The sequence below is a fragment of the Melanotaenia boesemani genome, chromosome 8, assembly GCF_017639745.1.
Source record: "Melanotaenia boesemani isolate fMelBoe1 chromosome 8, fMelBoe1.pri, whole genome shotgun sequence".
Classification (NCBI taxonomy): Eukaryota; Metazoa; Chordata; class Actinopteri; order Atheriniformes; family Melanotaeniidae; genus Melanotaenia; species Melanotaenia boesemani.
The window spans coordinates 13941020-13963975 of NC_055689.1; the positions used below are offsets into that span (position 1 = coordinate 13941020).

At 38.9% G+C, this 22956-nt stretch overlaps 1 protein-coding gene across 4 annotated transcripts in view; it reads left to right on the top strand.

The window, feature by feature from the left end:
• Positions 1-22956, top strand: part of LOC121645271 (SPRY domain-containing SOCS box protein 4-like) — an 82604-nt gene continuing 59648 nt past the window's right edge. For 3 of the 4 annotated variants that reach the window (XM_041993688.1, XM_041993686.1, XM_041993685.1), the window contains exon 1: positions 7-217. The gene's annotated coding sequence lies outside the window, so the exon portion shown is untranslated. Of the gene's footprint in view, positions 218-22956 lie in introns of all 4 variants that reach the window. The other variant, XM_041993687.1, reaches the window with a different exon arrangement.

A 22956-nucleotide genomic window follows, 5' to 3' on the forward strand; every position in this document is an offset into this window, starting at 1 on the left:
CGGACACTCAGCATCGGCTCGCTGGTTGCCTGGATGTTTCGAGCTGCGGTTTACTGCAACACAAAGAAACCGTCGGTATGTTGGTGAAACATTTGTAACAGGGTGGCAATAACGTTGTTGTCAAGGGCGGAAAAAAGGAGAGGCATTGGCTTTTGTTATTTCAAAGAGGAATCAACTGAGCAAAGTGTCGTTTGGTAACGAGGAGAGTTTCTGTTCGGTAAGTGCTTCTGTGTTTACACCGGATGAACAGCCCAAGGCGTTCAGAGCTCTAGGTTGTGTCGCCGAATGTAGTGTTTTCTTAAGGAAAAAAAAAAAGAATCCTAGCTGACTTTAGAGCACCGAATGAGTTTAAATTACACACCAAGAAAACAAATACCCTCTCGTCACACAAGTTTTTTTTCCCAGTTTGGCACTTCATGGCTTAGTGTAGAAGTCCGCTAAAGTTTTTACAGCTTACATCAGAAATACTTTTGCAGCTCACAGGACAACGTTACGTGAAGGGACACGAATTCACGTGCTTATCTGCATCATACATCTCAGGTCATACTGATGATGTCACCAAGGTGTGAGAGCAGAATTTGTGTGAGCGTGTGTTTACAAGGGAGATGCATTATAATTGATAATAGAGATCTATCTATTTATCTGTCTGTCTGTCTGTTTAAACAAAAGTATTTTTCCCCTTTGAAATACTCCATGAATGATGAGCTCGTTGTTAGCTACACCTTGACATTAACTAAGCTAAGATGCATAAGGTGACAAGGGCATGCAAGATGGACAGCAGATGGTGAGAGCTGAAAGCTGAGGAGAGAAAACAAGAGTAGCCGTTGATGGAGTGTGCAAAGAGAGCAAATGAAATGCTGGTTAAGGAGAGAGGAGAAGGATCTGAAAAGTTCACAGAGAGTGTGATGAAAAGGACACACATCTGGTGCGGTGTCTCTTTGTTTGGTGTACACGCATGTGATGGTCAGACTGGTGGTCGAGTGAGTCTGCCTGCTGATAGATGACCTGTCGAAACAAGGGTGGTGGGGGGGTTGTCCAGAGAGATGGAAGGATGAAAAGATGGAGAAGGTGGTGGGGATGTGTTGGTGACAGGGGATCATTTATCTGTCTGCTGGGCTTGACCTGCCATTCACTACAGGAAGTTGACCTGTTCTCCAGCATACTGCCTCATTGTCATAATTTCTTCTTTCCTGTTTTCTGTTAATATCTCTCAACTTCCTGTTTTTCTCCTACTTCCATTATACTTTCTGTGGTGTTCATCTCAAATGTTTGTCTTATTTCCTGTACAATTTCCTCCACAACTCGTCCCCCATCTTGCCCCTGCACTCTGGCCGTTCTTTTTTTTGTCTCTTGAACTTTCATGCTCTTTATTTACAGGTCATACTGATGATGTGGTGCTGCTTCAACTTCCTTCCACCTCAACACATCAAATGACATATCAGCTTATTTTTACTATCTCAGATGACGGCTCATCTGCTTAACCTGACCTCTCCACATACCGTCAAGACATGCCAGTTACCTAAAAGAGTACCTTGTGCGGCTCCTGCTGTAGCTAACATCTCAGTTTTTTTTTTCATTTTTTATCATTACTGTTTATTTGCTTTCATTTTTCTTTCCTTCATAGACACAGTGCTTCCGGTTTCTGTTTAGGACAAGGGTGTCCAGCTCCAGTCCTCAAAGGCCACAATCCTACAGGTTTTCGATGTGTCCCTGCTCCAAAACCACCTGACTCAAATTAATGAGTCACTGTGCAAAACTTAAATAGGCTGTTGGATTTCATTTGAGTCAGGTGTGTTGAAGCAGGAAACATTGAAAACCTGCAGGACAGCGGCCCTCAAGGACCGACTTTGGACACCCCTGGTTTAGGTCATTTCAGTACTTAAAGATGCACTTCTTAACTTTTGACATTTTCTCAGTGTTGCGCCTCCTACTGTCGGCTAATTTGTTATCCATCTTGCTTCCTACCTGACTGTGAGCTCTCTTCAGACAGTAAAAAACAGCCTTATGTTGACTCTTAGCTTAGCTCTTGTTCAGTTTCTGGCCATTTTTTGTTTCCTCTTTTTCCTTTGATTTCCTTCTGACGTTTCTTTGCTGAATCAGCCACAGTGCATGTTCATAACGACCACTTTGTTTAGATCTGCTTGATAGCATGTGACGCATGTGCAATGCGAAACTCTGCAGCTGCAGTGTCACGCAGTTTCATGATGAAAAAGTTGCATAGTGCGGTTTCTCAGCCGTGGGACACTGCTGGGCAGCGACGGCTTCAGAAATGCACATAATAGATGCCACTGTGCCATCAAATGAGTCTGGAATGCAGAGTTTTAAGGTCGAAATGTTAGCGGGTCTTTAAATGAGGACAGGCAGGTGAAGTTCCAATTAGAGATGCACCGATTGCAAAATTCTTGGCCGATACCGATTTCCGGTTTTTGAGGGGGTCTGACCTGCCAAAACCGGTTTTACCGATACCGATTTTCTATCTAAGAAATCATTATAATCATACAATAGACACCATATTTACTTGGCTTGAGAATAAAACATCAAAAATAAGATATAGTGAGTTTCAACAGTGCCCCCTGAGCAGATTTATTTAGAACACTGACCATAACATTCAGTCCAGTTTACAGGTCAATATAGGAAAAAAACTAAAATATTAAGACAAACAAAAGATAAAGTGCACCATGCACACTTGAAAACTGGTTCTCTAAGTAAATCACATTTTATAGTACAGTATAGCAGGACTTGATGTAGCTCAAATTCATCATCCAGCCATTGAGCGGTCAGACTCAACATTGACATTAAGCTCACGTTAGAAGTCCAAATGTCCGTCGTGAAACTGATCGGAGATTTGGTGGCGTTGAGTAGCTTGCGTATATGGCTTGAAACCTTCTCAAACAACTCTGGCAGCGCTGTATCAGAAAAGTATCGCCTACTTGGTAATTTGTACCGTGGACTCAGGTGTTTAATCAGGTTGACGAAGCCTTTATCCTGCACTACGCTGAACGGCTGGTCGTCCAGTGCCATGTACTCCATTATTTTTCGAGTGGTGGCATTAGACTTCTCAACACTCGTGTCGAACATAGGGGCGACGGTGGGGTGTTGTTGCTGTGACTCAGGTACATCCCTCTTAGTCTTAGCACTAGCAGCCGTGTCTTCTTTATACTTGCTAAACAAGCATGGGTGCTTCTTTTCCAAGTGGCGTCTTAAGTTGGTTGTTCCATAAGTCTTAGGCGTTGATCCTCCACGGCTTACTTTAGACTTACAAGCATTACACATAGCCTGTTTCGGTTCGTCCTGGCACACGGTAAAATATGTCCAGATCAACGACATCTTTGTTTTGCTTTGGTTCAGTTTTGAGCTGTCCGCGTTGAGCTGCTGCGCATGCGTGTCAGCGTGACCGGCCAAAAACCGGAAATGACGACAGTGACCGGCCGGTCACCGATTGGGCCGATTGGATAGAAAACCGGCCTTTTTGATCGGCGGCCGATTGACCGGTGCATCTCTAGTTCCAATGGATTTAGACATGAAATTGAACATTTTTAAGCGTTTTTAGCAAATGCATTTAATCTGCTTTAAACTTTGACTTCTTAGCACCTTAAAAACCCCTTTATGATTAAATCAATTTTTACTGCAGTACATCTGCTGTTTTCTGATAGTGTGAAGCCTAATTTTTCTCAGAAAACCTATATTTCTTTCTGTTTTCACAGAAAGGTGTGCACATTTCCTTATTTCATAAGTTAAGGGACTAAAAAGTTTAGGTTTATCCCAAATGTGGCATCTGCATTTGAAACCATTCTAAGGAATCAAAAACATTCAAGGAGCTTTTAATGCAAGTAAGAAAGGCTGCAAAAAGCAAACCAAATCCATCAAGGAGACAATGTAAATAAGATTTACAAAAGCAACTTGGATTGTTTAGAAAGTAAAGAAGTGGAATATTAGTATTCTGCAGGGTATTTATCCTTGAATTAAAGCCAAGAGTCTGAGCTTAATGCCTAAATTTATTATGTTCCTGTAACATAAACCATTTTGGAAATAGCTAAAGAACCAAAAACTTAGTAATAATAGTTTCCTTTTGTCTCTCCTCCTTTCTTTTTTTTATCAGTCAGTTATTTCTCCACTTTTTCCTGCTGTCTGCTCTCTCCCTTTTTCAAATCCTCCTATTTTCTGTCTAGAGGAACTAATAAGCAGCGTCGTGATTCCAAATGAGGCGAGAGCTTGTCGGCCAGATAAGGATTTTTAACTCTGCTGTGTTTCATCACACCCTGTCACTGCTCTTAAAATAAACAAGCGCTGTGGAGTAGGAAAAATCCTCACATTGAAATAGTGGAAGTTTTGTAAAACCAATTGGAGGAATCTCTTAACAGGAAGGTGTCAGAAGACCTGGCTGTCCTTCTTAGGTGAATCATGAAAGCAACAATAGTCCAAGAGTCAACATCAGTCAAATTAATTAGGGATTTATTTGCTGAATAGAATTTTGCTTCAGATTTGAGGTAATTTATTTTGGCTAGTGTCACGAATTTTGCCCAGCTACATTCTGCTCAGGACTAAATTAATGATTGCTTTCATTCAGTGACACACAGGGCAATTTAGTGACAAGACACACACCCTTTTGTAGCCAATATGAGCTGCTTTCTATCAGTTGTCATTATTTTTAATTATTTCACCCCTCCCTCGTCTTTCCCACTGTTTGTTCTGCACCACAGGAGATCACCACAAGAAGCAGACTCTGAACCTGTGAAGTCTCAAATTAGATTAAATGAAGGTGAAAAATAGATCACAGTACATAAGACAGAGCATGGGGTTTCCATTGCCTACAGTCAGGAGGTAGTTTGGTTCTCAATCAGCCAGAACATTGCTGATTTGATCCTTGACTTCCCCAGTCTAGATGTCAGATTATCCATTGGTAGCACACTGGACCCACTTTGCTTTGGTGTGTTCGCTGTAAGGGTTTTTCTTTATCTCCAGTGTTATTTGATACAAGGTAGGTTATAAAAACTCAGCATTATTAATATTTATTGACAATTTAAATAAACAATATTTCTCTGGTTGCCAACTTTGGATTCAGTATACTCTAAAGATATGGCTAATGAAACAGTGTGTTTTTGATTGATCGTTTCTTCTTATATTAGTCTAATTTCTTAAGTGTTATTACAAAGGTTAAGGCTGTTTATGTTTCAAACTAACTGAGTAAACATGGTACCAGTTGTACTTGTAAACACCAGCATGTCTGCATTTTCGTTGTGAGTCTAGCTTTTCTCACACTAGACAGAAAAGCCATTAACATTTGTCATTTGTTCTCAGTTATGGAAACAGGACACCCTATCAGACACACTTTTTCCACCATTTTTTTTTTGTCCTATCACTGGAGCTATCATGGAGACAGCAAAGGCTTTTTTCCTCCATCAGTAACTTCTATGACTCTGTAGCCTCTTTTTTATCTATCGTAAAGGTCAGTTTTACTTGCTTGTAGTATCAAGTATGGTTGATCTTTCCTTTTCCACAGATTAAGCAGAATTGTCATCATACACACCCCAGGAAAGTGCTGTGACAAAAAGATGGCATATAAAACTTCTCTGTGTGTGCAGTGTTCATGCTACTGAGAAAACGTGCTATAAATCTCACCTTGGGTGAGTGAGAAGCAATGTGTAAATCCATGTTCTGGCCTTATAAACCTTGTTCTCAAATTAGGTAATGGATAGGTTCAGTCTGCCTGGGATATTGCATCTGTGAAAGATAAGTCCTTCCTTTCTGGCTTTGCCATTAGCTACCAGTAACAATGATGGCTATCAAAGAGCAAAGCACATACTCAGAAAATAGACCATTTGCTACTCAGTGAAGCTTTCTGTAGTTATATAATGATACATCTATTCAACTAGCATCCATTTCTAACAAGGCTTGGTAATTAAATAAAGTTTTTGCATGAGAGACAGTTGGTGTGAGATTTGACCAGTAGAGACACATCAGAGGTTTTCCTCTTGATATCAAGAGAGTGTAATCTATTTATTTGTCACGGTTTCAGTTTGTGGATTGTACTTGGGGTTGGTTGTAAACAGAGCAGCCTATATAGAATAGAACTTTATTTGTCATTGCAGCAAAAGTGTAACAAAATTACCAAATTATCCCAGACTTCACAGAATTGGATTAAATACTAATATTAAACTACCATGTTAAAAGTCAAAATCAAAATGAGCTCAGAAGACCTTTACTCACAATAAGCAGAAGAATATCATTACTACAAAACAATGTACAGCCAGTGATGGATGATATTTGTACATGTGTGTATAACAAATCTTAATGTGACACATCAAATGCAAGCATGTTTTTTGGAGGCTGCACCTGGGTGTTCAGCTCAGGCACAGACTCAACTGGAAGTGCAGCAGCAACACCTCAAGTATTGATAATTAAGTCAATAATATGGTTTTTACATTTTATAGGATTTTTCATTCATATCCCTTTTTAGATGTCAGAGAACAGTCTGATCTGACTCATGTTATGTTTGCTCTGATCCCAAGCTTTGATTAAACCCGTCAGAACACAGAGCATTCCTCGGGTTTTTCACTTACCTTAAAATTGTCTTATTTTTTCTTTCTGCAGCCCACCTGCTCTGTTTGCCTCTGCAAGAGTTTAAGACAGGTGTCCCAAGGCAGCTGTGTGTCTCAAAATACAATGAAATCTCTCATAGGATGTAGTTGTGTGATTAGCATGTACATATGTTAACATGTTGTGTCTAAGATTGGCATAGTCCACATTACTTTCAGCGATCTTTACTTACACTGATCATGCCATTGTTTGGGTAAAGGTAATTAGAAAATACTGTTTAAATGAAAGTGTCTAGTTTAGAAGAAGGTGATAATTGGGTTTATATCAGAATAATGCTGTGTGTGTAAACAAACTAACTGTGGCTGTGGACAGAGCGAAAGCAATTAGTGTAATTAGTAATATAATGAGGAAAGGTATTATAGTTAGTATATCATTTTGTATACATGATGTATATCCAGCTTGTTGTGTGCTTTGATAATAGTGTGTTTTCAGTGGTTTACGTATTGTTGTTACAGAGCAGTTTCTAATATCTTGCTTTCACGAATAAAGACTTGTTAGTATCAACAAGAGAAATGTTATATTTGCTTCAGCCAGTGTTTCTCCAATGTACTGAAATCATCTGAACTTGGTTCATTTGGAGAATATGTCTCCACATAGAGATAATTTTATCTTTAAAGTGCATTAGGATTTAGGAGCAGACCTTTTGTGCTTTTAATTGCTAATCTGTGTAATCTGCAAGCACAGGGTTGTCTACAGAACTACCCATCTGAAGACATACATGTGAGTGCAGGAGTTCTGTGCTGCTGTAAAGATTTTCTCTGATATTTCAGTGTTCTGGAGTGGTTTCCCATCACATTTTATTGTTTCAGCTCACCTGGAACCCCCATGACTTCTTAAAAAACACAGCATATGTCAGAAAAGTAGGTGCCAGCTTGATTAGTTTTTCTTAAGTCTGAAGAGACAGAAGTAAAACATATAAAAAAGTATTTGCAACAGTTTTGTAGTTGGTTGCAGTGAATTAGTGAGACTGAATGTGAAAAGGCTCACAGATGTATCCTATCTATCTTCTGTATCTATCCTTGCAATATCTCAATGTATCTGTCATTTCCATCCCTGTCTTTGGAGAGCTATGTAAACACATCTGTTTTACACTGGCAGATGGAGTGGAACTAAATTTATATTCAGCAGCCTTTTGTTAAGTCATTGATAGACTGCTGAGCTTTCAAAAATGCTTATTGACGCAGACACGAACATAAACTTCAACACACAGATGTCAGTCAAGAAAAACTGCCCTCCCATGCACTGCTGCACTCTAAATAATGTTAACTGCTTCAGCCAGAGACAACCTGGAGGTGATGTGTTCCTCATGCCCTTTACAGGTGTTTGAATGCAGTGTATAACCTGTGCATGTGCGTGTGTGTGTGTGTGTTGGGGGGTGGGATGGGCTCAAGCAATAGTGCGCTTCAAGTGGGAAGATGGTCAGGTGTCATTCTTGTGCTTGAATGATGGATGAAAACACGATTACCAGTAAAAATGTCCGCATGCACCTCTCCTTGTGTATGTCCTCACGTTTTCGCTTGCTCGGCAGTTATCATGGTGAGGTTGATGCCACTTGTCATCTAATTGTCAGCTGGTGTAGAATGTGTGAGTTTATTTAGGAGAGATTGCTGCAGTGAGTTGTTAATCAAAGCCCTCCTCATAGAGAAAACAACCCGCCAAGCCTGCAGAGGAGTTGGAGCCCTTGGGGCGACAACAGGGGACATGAAATCATTAGTGTTGTGACTAACAGACCTTGGTTCCAGTTAGTGTCCTTCGCTTGTAAATTCCTTCATATTTAGCTCATTTCACCCCATCTTGCTCCATCTTGTCATGCATGATTTGACTCTCTGTCGTTCATAATCATCATCTCTGACATCTTGTCTGATCTGATCTGAGGTTTGCTCCATCTTTTGGTTTATGGAGACTAAGGAGGTCTGCGTGTAGTAGAGAAGCGGTGTGCTAATTTACATATAAATGACAGCAATGTCTGAGATACTGTGCTCTTGCTTATTTGTCATTTTAAAGTGTTACAGTGTCTGTGTATGCATGCATGTGTTCTTGTTTCTCCATGTTGAAATGTTTCTGCTCTCTGCTAAGTGTGTGTGTGTGTGTCACGGGCAGAATCAACTTGCTCTGAATAGGTTCCCTCTTACGACTGTCTGTAATTTCATGGCTTCCGTGACACTATCTGATGGTTTTTCCAGTAGGATAAAATCAATTGACTCATCCTGGAATGTGAAGCGGGTGCATGATGCTTTGACTAGAGGGATAAACTTCAAATGATTGTGAGGAAAATACACTTACCCAGGTCTTCATGGATGTTATGTGATATTTTGTTATACTAAAAGGGAAACCAGATGAACTTCCTGACTGATGCTATCTTTAATATCTTAGAGTTGTTCTCACATCCTCTCTTAGAAGGTTTTTGTAACAGGAATCCTTGCAGGGTTACTAATCCAAAAATAGACCAGACAGCACTATAAAACTTGGCTACCACCCATCTTATACATACTAATATTGGATGAGATATTAGATTTATCCTCAGGCTATAAAGGAAATTGGGTGAATTGCGTACTGAGATTCTTGTTGGAGGCCCAACCAAAGACATATATTGCAGAATAAGTATAAATGTTGACCAGCTTTAATAATAGAATTGACAACAACCCTATGTTGCTACTGGGGTTGTCACAATAGTAAAATGTCAAACTCGACAACGATACTAAGGCTGGTGCTCGATACTTGATACTATTTTCGATACTATAGAGCACAGGTGTCAAACTCCGGTCCTCGAAGACCGGTATCCTGCAGGTTTTCATTGTTTCCCTGATCTAACACACCCGACTGAAATTAATGGGTTATTGTGAAGAAGTTGACAAGAAGCTGTTGGATCCATTTGATTTTGTTCAGGTGTGTTAGATCAGGGAAACAATGGAAACCTGTCGAATACCAGCCCTCATGGACCAGAGTTTGACACTCCTGCTATAGAGGAAAAAAAGTGCTATTTTTTAAATCAAAGTCAGAACACCTCAAAAATTAAAATACAGTACAAATAATAATAAAAAATATGAATATATATAAAAACATATAAAAACATATAAAATATATAAAAAATAAAAACATTATTTTAAAGCTCTATTTGTGTAGAGATACAGTCTCAAACAGTCTCAAACGGTGTTGTCAGACTGTTAACTCACTGTGGTGCAAAAATACAAAACTAAAAAAATACTTACTAGTGTCCTTTTCTTCACAATACTTGAGACATTATCAAGTAAACAATAGATCAAACAAACGAGTTAAGTTTATCTAACTTTTAAAACTAAATGAATAAAAAAAATAAAAAAGATTAGCTTTTTAATTTTTCTATCTACAGTCTACATTAAAAGGCTTTAATATCAGACTGTAAGCCAGGGCGCGATCAGCCAGTAGCAGCTTCCCACAATTCATTTTCAGGCTGGTTATGGAGCAGAAGAGAGCGTCTCTCGGTCTTCCTGCCGCTCGAGGAAAAGGCTCTTGTGAGCGCTTCTGGACGGCGGAGGGACCTGCAGTAGCATCTGCGACTCATTAAGAAGAATAAACAATAAGTGTTTTCACGTCAGTCTCAGTCTTCAATAACACCATAAAAAGTCACAAAATTTGTCACTGGTGGCTTTTTAAGAATTTTTTCAATTTATTTATCTATTTTTTTATTTATTAAATGCCGCTAGAAAAGTTGGCAACACTGTAAACAATGGGTTCTTCAGGGAGATGCTGTAGGGGTGGGGCTGCCCTCTGTCATGCCTGTTTAAAATGGGTAGAGGTGGCTGGTTCTTTCCGTGAGCCAGCAAATGCCAAAGTGGTATTTAAGTATTGATACCAGTGCTAATTAATATCTAACTAGATACTTAATTTTAGAATTGATTAGTATCTAAGAATCGATTTATTATTTATTTCTTTTTTTACAACACTAGTTGCTTCTCATATTAACATTGGTTCTGTTCTGTTTATATGTCCCTTGAAGCCTAGACCAGGGATTTCCAATTCCAGTCCTCACTATCTGCAGGTTTTCGATGTTTCCCCGCTAAAACACACCTAGATTAAAGTTCTGCACAAACGTCAATGATCCATTATTTTGAATATTATGTGCTGGAGCTGGGAAACGTTTCAGACTTGCAGGATATTGTCCCTCGAGGACCATAGTTGAACATTTCTGGCCTAGACAACGTGGCAATGTAGCAAAAAACACAAGACCCTGATATATTTAAAAGTTCATATTATTTCTGCCCTAATACTGTTTTTAATAATATAACAGGAAATGGTTATGTATTATATATACTACATTTTGACTTGATATAAGGTGTGCTACTCAAAGTGAATCTATTAAAGTTCAGAGAGTTTAAAAAAATGAAAAGGAGTATGATAAAATTACAACTACATATACTTGGTTGCCATCGGTGCTGAGGTATCTACTGAAGTTAGCATGCTAACCAGAAAGACTTGATATGTACATTTGCATTAATTTGCACCTCAGGCTGTTATAAGTGTCACGGTAGTCCTATTCTTCCTTAGCTCAAGCTGACAGAAACTGCTCAGAGCTTGTATGTTTCTGTTGAAATGTCTCATTTCAGCTCATATTGAAGGACAATAATATTCAAATGAAACCTTGAACATGGTGATAGCTGGAACTCATAAAAAGAAGTCATTAGGTACTTTTAGACATGAGAAACGTGACAGTAATGGCTTCCAAATCTGTTAATGCGACAGCATTCAGTAATTCACTCTGTTTTCACTTTTGTGTTAATGTTCTTCACACTCTATTCAGGCATACCTGTGAAAATTATAAAAAAAGAAATAGATTGGACCAAATGATGTATAGTGAAAACCTTTAGTCAGTTTATAGTAGCTTATTAAGCACACAGTGTAAAACGTAGCAATCACTGTTATGCCTGTGAAAGTTTAATTGCACTATTATAAAAATGTAGTCGTCAACTTAAGCCAAACCTTAACTCGGGGTACGATGATGGTGGTCATCTTCTGAAGATCATTAGTATGATCCCTAGTTGGGTCACATGATGAAAATGGCTTTGGTTAAGGAAAATGAGCTTCCATACTACCCTAGTATGCTGATTTCTGGGTGATTGTAGAGATAAAGCAAATGTATAAAGCAATAAAGGAAATAAGAAGCACTATAAAAGAGTGTTTGTGTTACTGGGTCAATGGGAAATGCATTTTGAAGCATTTTATAGATCCTAGATAATGTTTAGAAGAAATACTAAACTGCTGTCTGGTAACAGAAAGCATTTTATGACTGAGAGATGCTTTAGAGAACAGGATCTGACTGAGCCTGGTGGTTAGTACTTCTTTTTTGTCTTGCATGGTTCACCAATGTTGTACTGTTCTTACAACCAGTTAATAGCATCAGCTGACTTAAAACTGCCCTCTGACCCAGTATTAAAACAAATTTAAAGGCTTTTTTTTTTTTTTTATCAATAACAGCAATCCACTCTGCAAAGAGATTTTCTATCAATTGCTCTTTGGAAGCCTGGAATTAAGCAAAGTGCATTTTAAGTCTTCAAAGAGAAACCAGCATCCTGTTTTCAATGGTGGAGAAGCCGCAGGTAGATTCAATATCTCTCCAAAATGAATAAATCACAGTCATGTCCACAACCATATGCAAAGAGAAACCTCATATTTGCCGTTATGACTATGGGAATGGGTTAAGATGCTCTCATCATTTCAGCTTTCACCTTGACACTTCAACGATTTTTGTGCATACGAAATCTGCATGTTGACATTATGGCTAATTTTAAGCTGAAGAATGAGAGCAAGACCTTACCAAACACACCTGCAAGATTTCAATTAGATGAATCACTTCTTGGTTCAACTCCTGTTTTCAGCCTCAGAACGCATTTTTTTTTTTTTTTTTCTGCCCTGGTCTGCTTGACAGATATTTTCAGCTAAACAGGTATAAACCGATGAAATCTGTTTTTCATTTTATCTAAGACGGTATCGCCATTACTGAATATTGATTTAGACTCGGTGGAATATAACTGCTGATAAAGGACTAAATCTGCTGCTGCATGTCATTTATTTGTGATGAGTTATCAACAACAAATTAAGCAAGAATAGCTGATAGAAAAACAAACTAGTAAAACTGATACGTTTTTGGGCCTCATCTGAGTTTGTTTGTTATGTGACTCCACCTTAGAAAAACAAAGACAAAAAACTAAATGTAACCCCCACTTACTCTTTCTCTCTTTGTCTCTCTCCATCTATTTTTCTATCTATAATTACAGGGCCCATGAAAGCGTTTAAAGGCTCATGAATATTTAGGTCTTGGAGGGGAAGTGTCAGGGGAAACCCATGTGTGGCTCGTCTGCCCTAATTATGGAGACAAGCCTTCACATACTCACACATGTACACACATAAGTCAAGTCTGGAAGGCCAGGAACTGATCGAAACCTCCTAGTTTGGGAAAAGCTTATATAGGCTTAAACAAAGCCCATATTGTTCCTTTTTAACTAATACATACATGAATGTATTTGAGAGAGGGAAAAAAAGGAACATGTGTACACAGTCGCACAAACAGCAGGGCGGTCATAATTGCTCAGCTTGTTGTAGCTTGCAGCTGGTTCTTTCTGCTCCCAGTGCTGCAGTCATGCCAAGTCATGGGGTGGATGAACAAAATTGTGACCCTTTGACTCAGTGATGGACAGAATTGAGTCAAGAGGAAGCGGGCGTAAGGAGTCATGCTATCTGGCTGGATGGGGCTTGATAGGAAGGAAGGGATGCATGAAGGGAACTGTGTGGAAACACGAAAACTTAATTACAATTAAGTCAAACTAGAAGCAGATGGAGGGAGGAACGTAGTAAGACGGAATAGAAGCTGAATCAAACAGACGAGGGAAAATGGTAAGGGTCAGGATCCATGAAGATGGGTGGACTAAAAGAGAAAAAGAAGATGAGAAGGAAGCAAATGAAACATGTGGAGGTGAAAGAATAAGAGTGATGCATTTTGAAGGAGGCTTGTATCCTGAGTGATGTTTTTTCTTTGACTGCATGGATGGGTAGGAGAGATGTGTGAGATAATGTGGGAGAAATATGGGAGACTTTAACAGCATATGAGGAGGGTAAGAGAAGAGTGAGCACAGCAGAGTGTCACTGCAGATGGTGATGTCTGTGTGAAGGTAAGATGCGAGGGTGGGGAAATTGAACACAAGTACATGTTTAGTCCCAGAACAGAATATAGCATGAAGACATAAAGGATTCATTGCTACAGTCAGGTACACTTTCAGAGATATATGAATTCATGAAGTTCACCCACTGAGAGCTGAGATGAAGAGTTAGTGATCCCGTAGGCTTCTGTTCATATTAGCATTCATTACCATGACACCACAGCAAAGCTAACAGGTAGCTAACCTCAGTTACTGGATCAGTAATTTACATAAATACATGGATTGGGTACAAATTGTGATGTTGTGGCATGAGCCTTTAGTGCAGTGCTAACGATCATCAGCAAATTTGATCAGAACCTCTGACATCTCACCAGGGATTCATATTTTCACACTCATTAAGCCATTGAATCATCCTTAATACTTCTGTATAAGAACATTTACATGTCTCACATTTTTGCTCTTATTTAAGACTAATAATTACTTGACTTAACTGCTAGTGCATTGCTATGTCTAGTGTATATTATAGCTTTTTTTTTTTGACAGTTTAGATTTCATAACCACCTTGTTTTTGCAAGATTCAACCTCTTCTTAAAATCTGCAAAGCCTAAGCTACATCTCAAATGGCAGTCTTCAAAATAATGTTCTGGTATGTGGCATATATGGGAGTGCAAAAATTCAATATGATAATCATAACTTTATTTTATTCAGTGTAAAATCCTGAAAGTAAACGATCCACACTTAAATAGCACATTTTAACCTTGTAGTTCTACAAATCACTTACATGAATTTCTTATTTAATCTCATACAGAGCTTCTATTTTGATATATGTTCACTTTAAATACAGTATGCAGCATTTTTCCTCTACATTCACACACCAATGAACATATCAGGAGCAGTGTGGGGCTCAGTGCCCTGCCCAAGGGCATTTTGACAAATGGATGCAGTGGTTGAAAGCAAGTCACTCTGCCAGGGGAGCTACTGTGTCATAGCTTGTATCTTTAGGCAGAGCAAGATTTCTTCCATGAAGTCTGCAACCAGTTTGGTTTCTCACTCTTGTTTGGAAGCTGGAGACAGTTAGTTGGCTCCCATCTTCACTATATTCCACACACACCTATTATTGTAGTTTAAGAAGGCACATTAATGTCAATCATGTGTTAGTAATTGTATCAAATATGTCATCTGACAACAGACACCCCCTGGTTCACTGCCTAAGAATAAAAATGAATGCCATCAGAGTGTGAATAGGTAAATGCATCTTAAAGAATCAATTACAAAGTGGCTTGAAAGTCTAATCTTTGAATCTGCATAAAGACATAGCTGAGTTCAGAACCATTAACAAGACAAATTACACCGATGCTCCTCAAAAAGATGAGGGTAATGATGAAAATGTTGGCTACAAGCTACAAACAGAGATAATTGAGTGATAATTTGGTTCTGTGTGTTAAAATGTAATATCAATGATAACACACACATAAGAGGAATTCCTTTATTTCCAGGAAATTAATGAAAACAGAGACTTTACATATAATCATTTTATTTGAAATTTAAGAAGTCTTTGGCAGGTGGGCTTTATTGTGGTAGTAACCTTTTACAGGGGAAGACTTGCTTGAAGCTGTAAAACAGTCTGACTTTGAGACAGGTGTTGGTAAAGGACTCTAGATTTATGTAGCTGTAATGTGGAGCTGGACTCAGATGAACACAGTGGTTTGATAAACTGGAGGTGGGTGGAGTGAATTGGCATCGATTTGTCTCAAATCATAAGCTGACACCAGGAGTTTAAAGTTTAATGGAAACAAAATGATTTGCTTACACAGCATATAGCAAGAATCAGATTTGTTATGTACTGATTGATTTGCAAATAGACTTAACTTTAATCTAACCATCCTTTAGTCATGGCAGTGCTCTGACTCAATAAACCTGCCTAGTTTCATTACAGCACGATCAAAGTTTCGGCTAAGTTTCTTGTCACTGGTAAATGTTCGCAACAGACCAGGAGGTTTTGTCATCAAGCCGTTTAAGCGCCATTGTCAAGACAAGGAATCGGGCTTGTCTCACTACCACCATGCGTGAGCTTCCATCAGGCCTCTACACAACCCTCTGAGCGGAAACCAGACCAACACCACATGCTGTGAAGGAGCACTGCCGTGACGCACACACTGGAATGATTATGAACACAGGCAGACTCTCAGAGACACACAAACACATGTCAGCTAAGCTCATAACAGTTCACAATTTGATGAGGTGTTTCACCAGTTGGAGGGGAATGGAGTCTGGCTGTGTGTGAGAGAAAGAGAGATGGTCAGCACTTTATCAAATGTAAGCAATCACAGTTCATGAGCCAACTCTGTAGTCTGCACAGGATGAGCTCATACGTTATTCAGCAGCTGCATGTTTCTTTGTATTTATGTGTCTGTGAAGCTCCCAGTGGAGAGCGGGAGACTGTGGTGGAAATAATGTATTTATTTATACGTTTTTCATGTTTATTTGTGCTTGCTGTATATTAGCTGAAGACTGACGTGAATAAACAATTACTGTGTGGTCTGCAGTCAAATCCCCTGTAAAATATCTCTGAGAGACTTCAACGTTTACAGTTGCAGTATTGTTATCCACTAAATGTCCCCACATACTCCTATATAGCTGATTATGAAAAATATTACAGCCCACTCTTGCGGTTGTGTTTTGTTTTACCAACTGACTGACTGCTATAGTAACTGCATCGTGGCATTAGGGGGACCTCCTGCCTTTTTTGGATATGAATTACTTATTTTAATGTAATGAACAATGAAAACAAAAGGCTTATTTTTCTATTTTATTGACACATTAATAAGAACTTAATGTTGGTTGGAAAAAGTTCCTCTGTATGTTAAAAGACCAATACTGATGTGAATTTTTAAAGTACAGTTGCTACCTTTAAGGTCATTTTAACCATTGGTGCATTTACATCCTCAGGTTTCATTTTTATCTGACAAGAAATCTGCCCCCTGCTGTTTTTTTAATTGGTTAAGGAAATGGGTTTGCAGTTTCCTTGTGTGGTGTTTTTGTTGCTGTAAAGTGATACTAGAATTGGCTCTTAAAATCCACCTTCCTCATGTATTATTAGCTGAGACTTTTATCTACAGCTTGTGTTGTCATTGCAGTGTTTCCCCTAGGTTGACGGCGGAGCTACACTCAGCTGTCAATCATGTTGCATTTCCAAACTTCATCATGGAGTCACTTGTATCTCAGATAACGTGCTGATGCTAAAGGGACCTACAAAAAATATTTGGACCATTTTAAGTCGTAATACGACTTTGACATGACTACAATGATAGTAGATTCAGCTTGTTTAGCTCTGTGCTCTCCTGCGATGGACAGGATGTTCTTGACTTAACATCGGGGCAGGAGAAATACTCCAGCTGCTATTCGCTGGTGAGCGATTGTCTCAATGTTCACCTCCCTCAGAGAATTTAAAAACTCATATTTCTGTCAGATTTTCAGCTGGTTGACATGCTTTCCGACACGCGCACTCTGTTAGTTGATGGAAGTGTGATCACCTGTGTGCGTGTGTGTGTGTGTTTGCGTGCATGTGTCTATGCTTGTGGCATCAGGGTGGAACTCTGCCGTTGAAACAGAGAGCAGCTATGACATGCTGGTGTAAATCAGATAAATAACATTAGACTGTTTAGTTTTTTAAAAAAATAAAAGAGCAAAGTACAAACCTGTTGGAAAGGGAGACTTGGCGCTGTATAGAAAACAAGATCAAAATAAATTAACGTGACCTTCTAGTGGGGTTGGTGGGTCTCTTGGGAATGGGATAAATATAATAGTAGGGGAAACACTGCACTGTTGTGGATTTAGGTGTCAGGATTATAGAATTATTTAATCTTAATGTACCTATTTTGCTTGAAGAAAAAGCCTCTATTGCCTCTGTTGTCATATCTGCATCTATTATGGCCTCTGTTGTCATATCTTTTTTATTTTTGGACAGATAGTGAAACTGCTTTCCAAACAAGTGTAGTAGGGCTATTGAGGAACCCTCAGAGCATTGTGTAGTATGCCATCCTATCAATACTTCTTGCTTTGCTACTGAAATGATCCTGTTTAAAACAAAGTGATGGGAGAAGTGAAGATGAAAAGGGAAATGAGAAGAAAAACCAGTCGGATTAAAGAACATGATGAGGACCCAGTGGAGCAGCTGTTTGTGAATAAGTACTTCAGTGGAAGCATGGGCAGATGCAGAGTGTGAAAGAGCCACAGAGACATGAAGGCAGACAGCTGCTCGTGAGCCAGCTGTTTGTCATTCTCTTTTCCGTGGTGCCTCAACAGGTGTTTAAATTTAAATGACAGAAAAGTTTATGGCAACATGATGTGTGGTGCACCATGGTGCGAGGTGTTCGGTTTGCTGATCTGCATCTGTAATGGAGCTGACTGATCGCTTTGAATAAGTCAAAGAAACAGGAGGTGGCAGTGAAACTAGAGAGTTTACGTCTGGCTTACATAGTGCGTTTTGGTGTGTAGAAGCAGAGACTGCAAGAATGTCGGCTGGAAGCCAGGATGGCCATTTAAGAGCTATTAAGAAACTATTTCGATATTAGTTGTCCAGTACTTTTTAAGCCTAATTGCTAAATATGTGCAGACCAGTTTGGATTGGATTCTGCACAGGTTTGTGCCTGTATCTATGGTTAAGGAGATTTGATAAAATGTCTAGTCTATTAGTATAAGTACAAGATATTCATTTATGATTACTGACTTGGAATTACTGACTTGGAGGCCAATGTATGTAAAGAATATATTTATTTAAAAGTGGGATATGAAATAAATACCTGTCCTGTGCTTGAGAGACTATCTGAAGTGATTGTCAACTCTTTTGTACCATTTAAGAAATAAAGTTCTCTATTTGCATAAGCTGCCACTTTATTTAACTACTTATTTAAGCCCAGCGGTCTGTGTGAGACCTGTAGCGATTTCATAGCTTATTAGTTCTAATTTTTAACGCACATTATTCTTAGGACCACTGATACATCTTGAGTCTTTTTGAATCCTTAATGGGTGTGTGTGTGTGTGTGTATGTGCTCAGCTGAGTGGTTTCGTCTTGCAAGTAAGTAGCCTTTAGTGTTACAAAAATGCTGGCAAAAGAATAACAAAGTGCATGAAGTAATGTGGCATCAACAGAATAAAGGCAGAAAAAATGAAAACATCCAGAAAAAGAGCTGCTTTTACAAAAGATAACCGAACATTAACTGATTACTTAATTTTCAGCCAACTAGAGGAAAGAAGTGGATTCATGTCCTAAGAGTTTCCCTTGCTCTACAATCAGATGCAATGAAAAGAGCTGTAAACTCATGGTTTAAAATGGAGGTGTTTTATCTCTGAGGTAGTTTAACTAATGGATGTCACAGATATGTGTCAGCTTGTAAAAATAGGACATAATGCCTCCTTTCAATTTAGTACTGAATATGCACTTTGCTATAATACAGATTTTTTTATATAGCTAAGTCCATGAACTGACACAGGTTGATATGCTGGAATATTTTGTACTTCAGGTGAGGAAATTGTTCAATATTCTTTCAGTGTCTTCCTTTCAGAGGAAAACCTGGCTGCTACCATATAATCGAAAATTCCTGAAGTAATATATTTCCTTACACAGGAGAGTGACCCTAGGGAAATATTTGGTCACGTCAAGGCTGAAGGAAAGGGGGGAAAATGAGAGGGAGATGGAGCGATGGAGATGGCAGAGGAGATATGGAAAAGATGGAGCAGATGATAAGAGGCTCACTATTCTGCTCCTATATTTGGCTCTTTATATCTTTTCTCCTTATTCTGTTACTAATAGTGAAGGCATCCTCTGTGTGGGCCTTCATCCTACTGAAATTTGTTGTCTGCATGCTTGTCTGTGTGTGTATGACACTTTGGTATTTTTTTTGAGTAGTCATGGCAACATTAGATTGCCTTGCATATTGGCTGTTTTCAGACTGCTTGATGTGCAATGAAACAGTATCTTTGATTTCAGAAGGAGATATTTTTCAATTTGACCTTTGCTTCCAGCTGATCAGAGCAGGGTTTCCCTCGTATAGACCAATGTTTAGCACAGTGAACAGAATCAACTCCAAGCGCCACAGACTTCACCCCCCTCCCCAGTGTGAACTCCACCGACCACCACTACACTCGATTTCCTCATTGGCGCCAGGGGAGCACCACAAATTGGTAACCGGTCTGTGAGAAACACCGCACAATATACGGTATGAAGCTCCTTTTCTCCCGTATGTTACCATGGCTGTCATTTCATTGGATCTGGTTTGTTTCACTTGTCTTATTTTGTCCAGACTCAGGTCTATTACATAATATGATGTTAAACTCGGGCTGCTCGATTATGGCAAAAATGCTAATCACGATTATTTTGATTAAAATTGAGATCTTGATTATTTAATACAGTTATTAATTACTCACTTTAGTAATATCAGTTTTTATCTGTCTGTTGATCTATTGATCAAGAGACAGCCAGTGTGACATTTGAAGCCTTGTCTGTGGTAATACAGACTAGTATCTTTTCACCCCAGTTCTAGTAGCTATTGTTTGTCTCAGACCAGCAGTTATGTTCTGCCTGGTGTGATCTGGGAAAAGTGAGTCTGGAGACATTTCGTTTTTACGTTGAAATCCTCGTCAAGAAAATCTACCGTGACATTTATACACGGCTCTATGGTGCGGGTTGACCACAGGTCCATAGCGGTGGTGAAACATTGCACTGTAGCCACGTCCTTACATCCTTCACAGCACCCTCACGATACTCATCATACAGGGCAGAGAGACACTCGACTAAAATGGTGACGACATGGCGGTGATATCGTTTGTCCGAAGTGTTGATGAGTTTCTTAAATCCCGGATTGTTCACTGTGTTAATTGAGCACTGGTCTTCAAGAAAGAAAGTTTGTTTTATAACGTTTGTTATCTCTTTGTGTCTCTGGGAGCTGGTGGATTGTTTAGTCGTGACTCTTTAGTCTAACTTGAGAGGTGTTGGGAACTCGTGTTAAATAAAACCAAAGTGGTCGGGGCTGTTGGCGGAGTCTGCAGCAGAACGCTGCATGCCAGTGGCGCTCGATTTGCAACTGAAAACAGCACAAGAGTAAACTTAGAAGGAGTAAAAAATCTGATCACGTCACTTTTATGATCGGTGAAAACCAGATTGTATTTGAGATTAAAATTCGATTAATCGGCCAGCCCTATGTTAAACCAGATAAGCTTTCTAATGATAGAAAAAGGGTACTTTATTAACAACTGACATTCAGTGTTCTTTTAATTGGCTAAAATAAAAGTTGTTTTACAGTCAAGTAGGCCCAAGACTACTTGACTTTTTTGCTGTGATCTCAAAATTATTCAAACACTAATCTGATCTATTGTCACCATGTTTGTTTTATTCACATCCTGCAAAATAGGTAACTCCATCTGGTCTGTGTTATCTAATCTCCCCCCTAGTGAAATCGTCCGGTAACAAGTGTAGTACACAAGCAAATATATAAATAATTACACTCACAATGGAGCTGGTTCTCTTCATGATTGCAAGATAAAAAAGTTAGTCTAGTTGTAGTAGATGTTCATGGGTTGTCACGAGTTAGTTATGGATACATAGAACAAATGAGACCATAGTTTCTAGGTCTCTTTTCCTTAGTTTTTAATGAGCAGAAGCGCTGCTCATTAAGAAGAGTTAATGTTGCATGCTTTCATGTCAGTCTCAAAGTCTCAAATGACACCAGAAAATCACTGTTTGTTGTTAGTCGCTTCTTTGAAATGGAGACACCAAGTTGTTACAGTTTTAGAAAATCCTGATGTCCCTTAGCATTATATATAGTACCACCCCATGATGAAGGAGGGTGCACATACCGGGAGAGCTGAATGTGCATGTGAAGGAGCAAGGGTTGAGGGCAGAGGGAGAACAAAAGAAAAATAAAATGGCTGAAGATGGCAGAATGGGTCGTCAGTGTGTATTTATTAAGCTTGTGTGAGCCCCCAAAACATAACACAGGTGGGTCTGAAAACCCGCTAAATATAGCACCAAAGTAGTTAAACTGACAACACTGATTTAGCTCATTTCTGAGGTGTCTATCAGTTTAATTGGTGTACCGGAAGTCATGCACTGACAAACGTTTCGTCCTGTTTGGAATCCACACTGCGATTAAATGCACAATTTTTTTCTAAGTCATTAATCATAATTAACATGTTAAAGTCCTACCACTAGTACATTTATTTAAGTTTTTCTTGTATTTTTAGACATTTTGAAAAATCATAATTTTAAGGGTGGATTCACACCAGGATAGTCCAGGGCACTTGGTTCAGTTGGATGGAGAGTTATGAAAAACTTTGTACCTTCCTTTGGTTTGGTTTGCATTCACACTGCACTTTAATAAAGTGGGCCAAACTGCTTGGACAGTGCCATGTGGTTAAAACAACTCCTTTCTAGGGACAGTATCTTCTAAAACAACCACCGACCAAAAAAAAAAAAAAAAAAAAAGCAAGAGGAAGAAGAAAACCCTGCTCATTGATGGACCAGGTCCGAAAACAGATATCCTACCCCTTCAGTCGGCTCATTCACTGTAGGCAACAATGGTGCAACAGCAAGTTTATGCAGTCTTGGTGTTTCCGTTTTAACTTTGGTGTTCAAACTTAATACTGTTTTCACATGAAAATGTCCAGTATGAGAAGTAGAAGAATTGATGTGTCCTACGACGCGGCACGCTGTACATCATTTGCTCTCTTTAGTTCACTGGATGGTCCATTTGCGAGGCTTAGTAAAGCTCTTTTGTAGGGATTGTTTGGATTTGAGTTTGTTTGGATTTTATTCCCCTTGTGTTGTGTTGTTTAATAAACCTCTTTACTTTTACCTTGTTTCTTCTTTATAATGTTGCCAACTCCTTTCCATAGCTGAGCTGGGGTTGTAACAGTATATAGACTAAATGCCAAAGCATTTAGAAAAATCCTGGTGTGTACATGGATAAGGAGATAGAAGGTATGAAGATTTGCACTAATTCTGTCTGTTCAACATTCTGAAAAAAATCATAAACTCTTTTTTACTAGTAATTTTGCAGCATTAAAAATGTATTTTGTTGCTTTTTGGGGAAAAAAAATTCCCTCTAAATCCTACAAACTGTAGCTTTAAACAAAGGACATCACCTGATTTAACCTACTGATCCAAAACACTCATTTGAAAATTCAGATAAAGAAGTGTGATTATTGCTCAGACATACCTGTTGTACTGCTG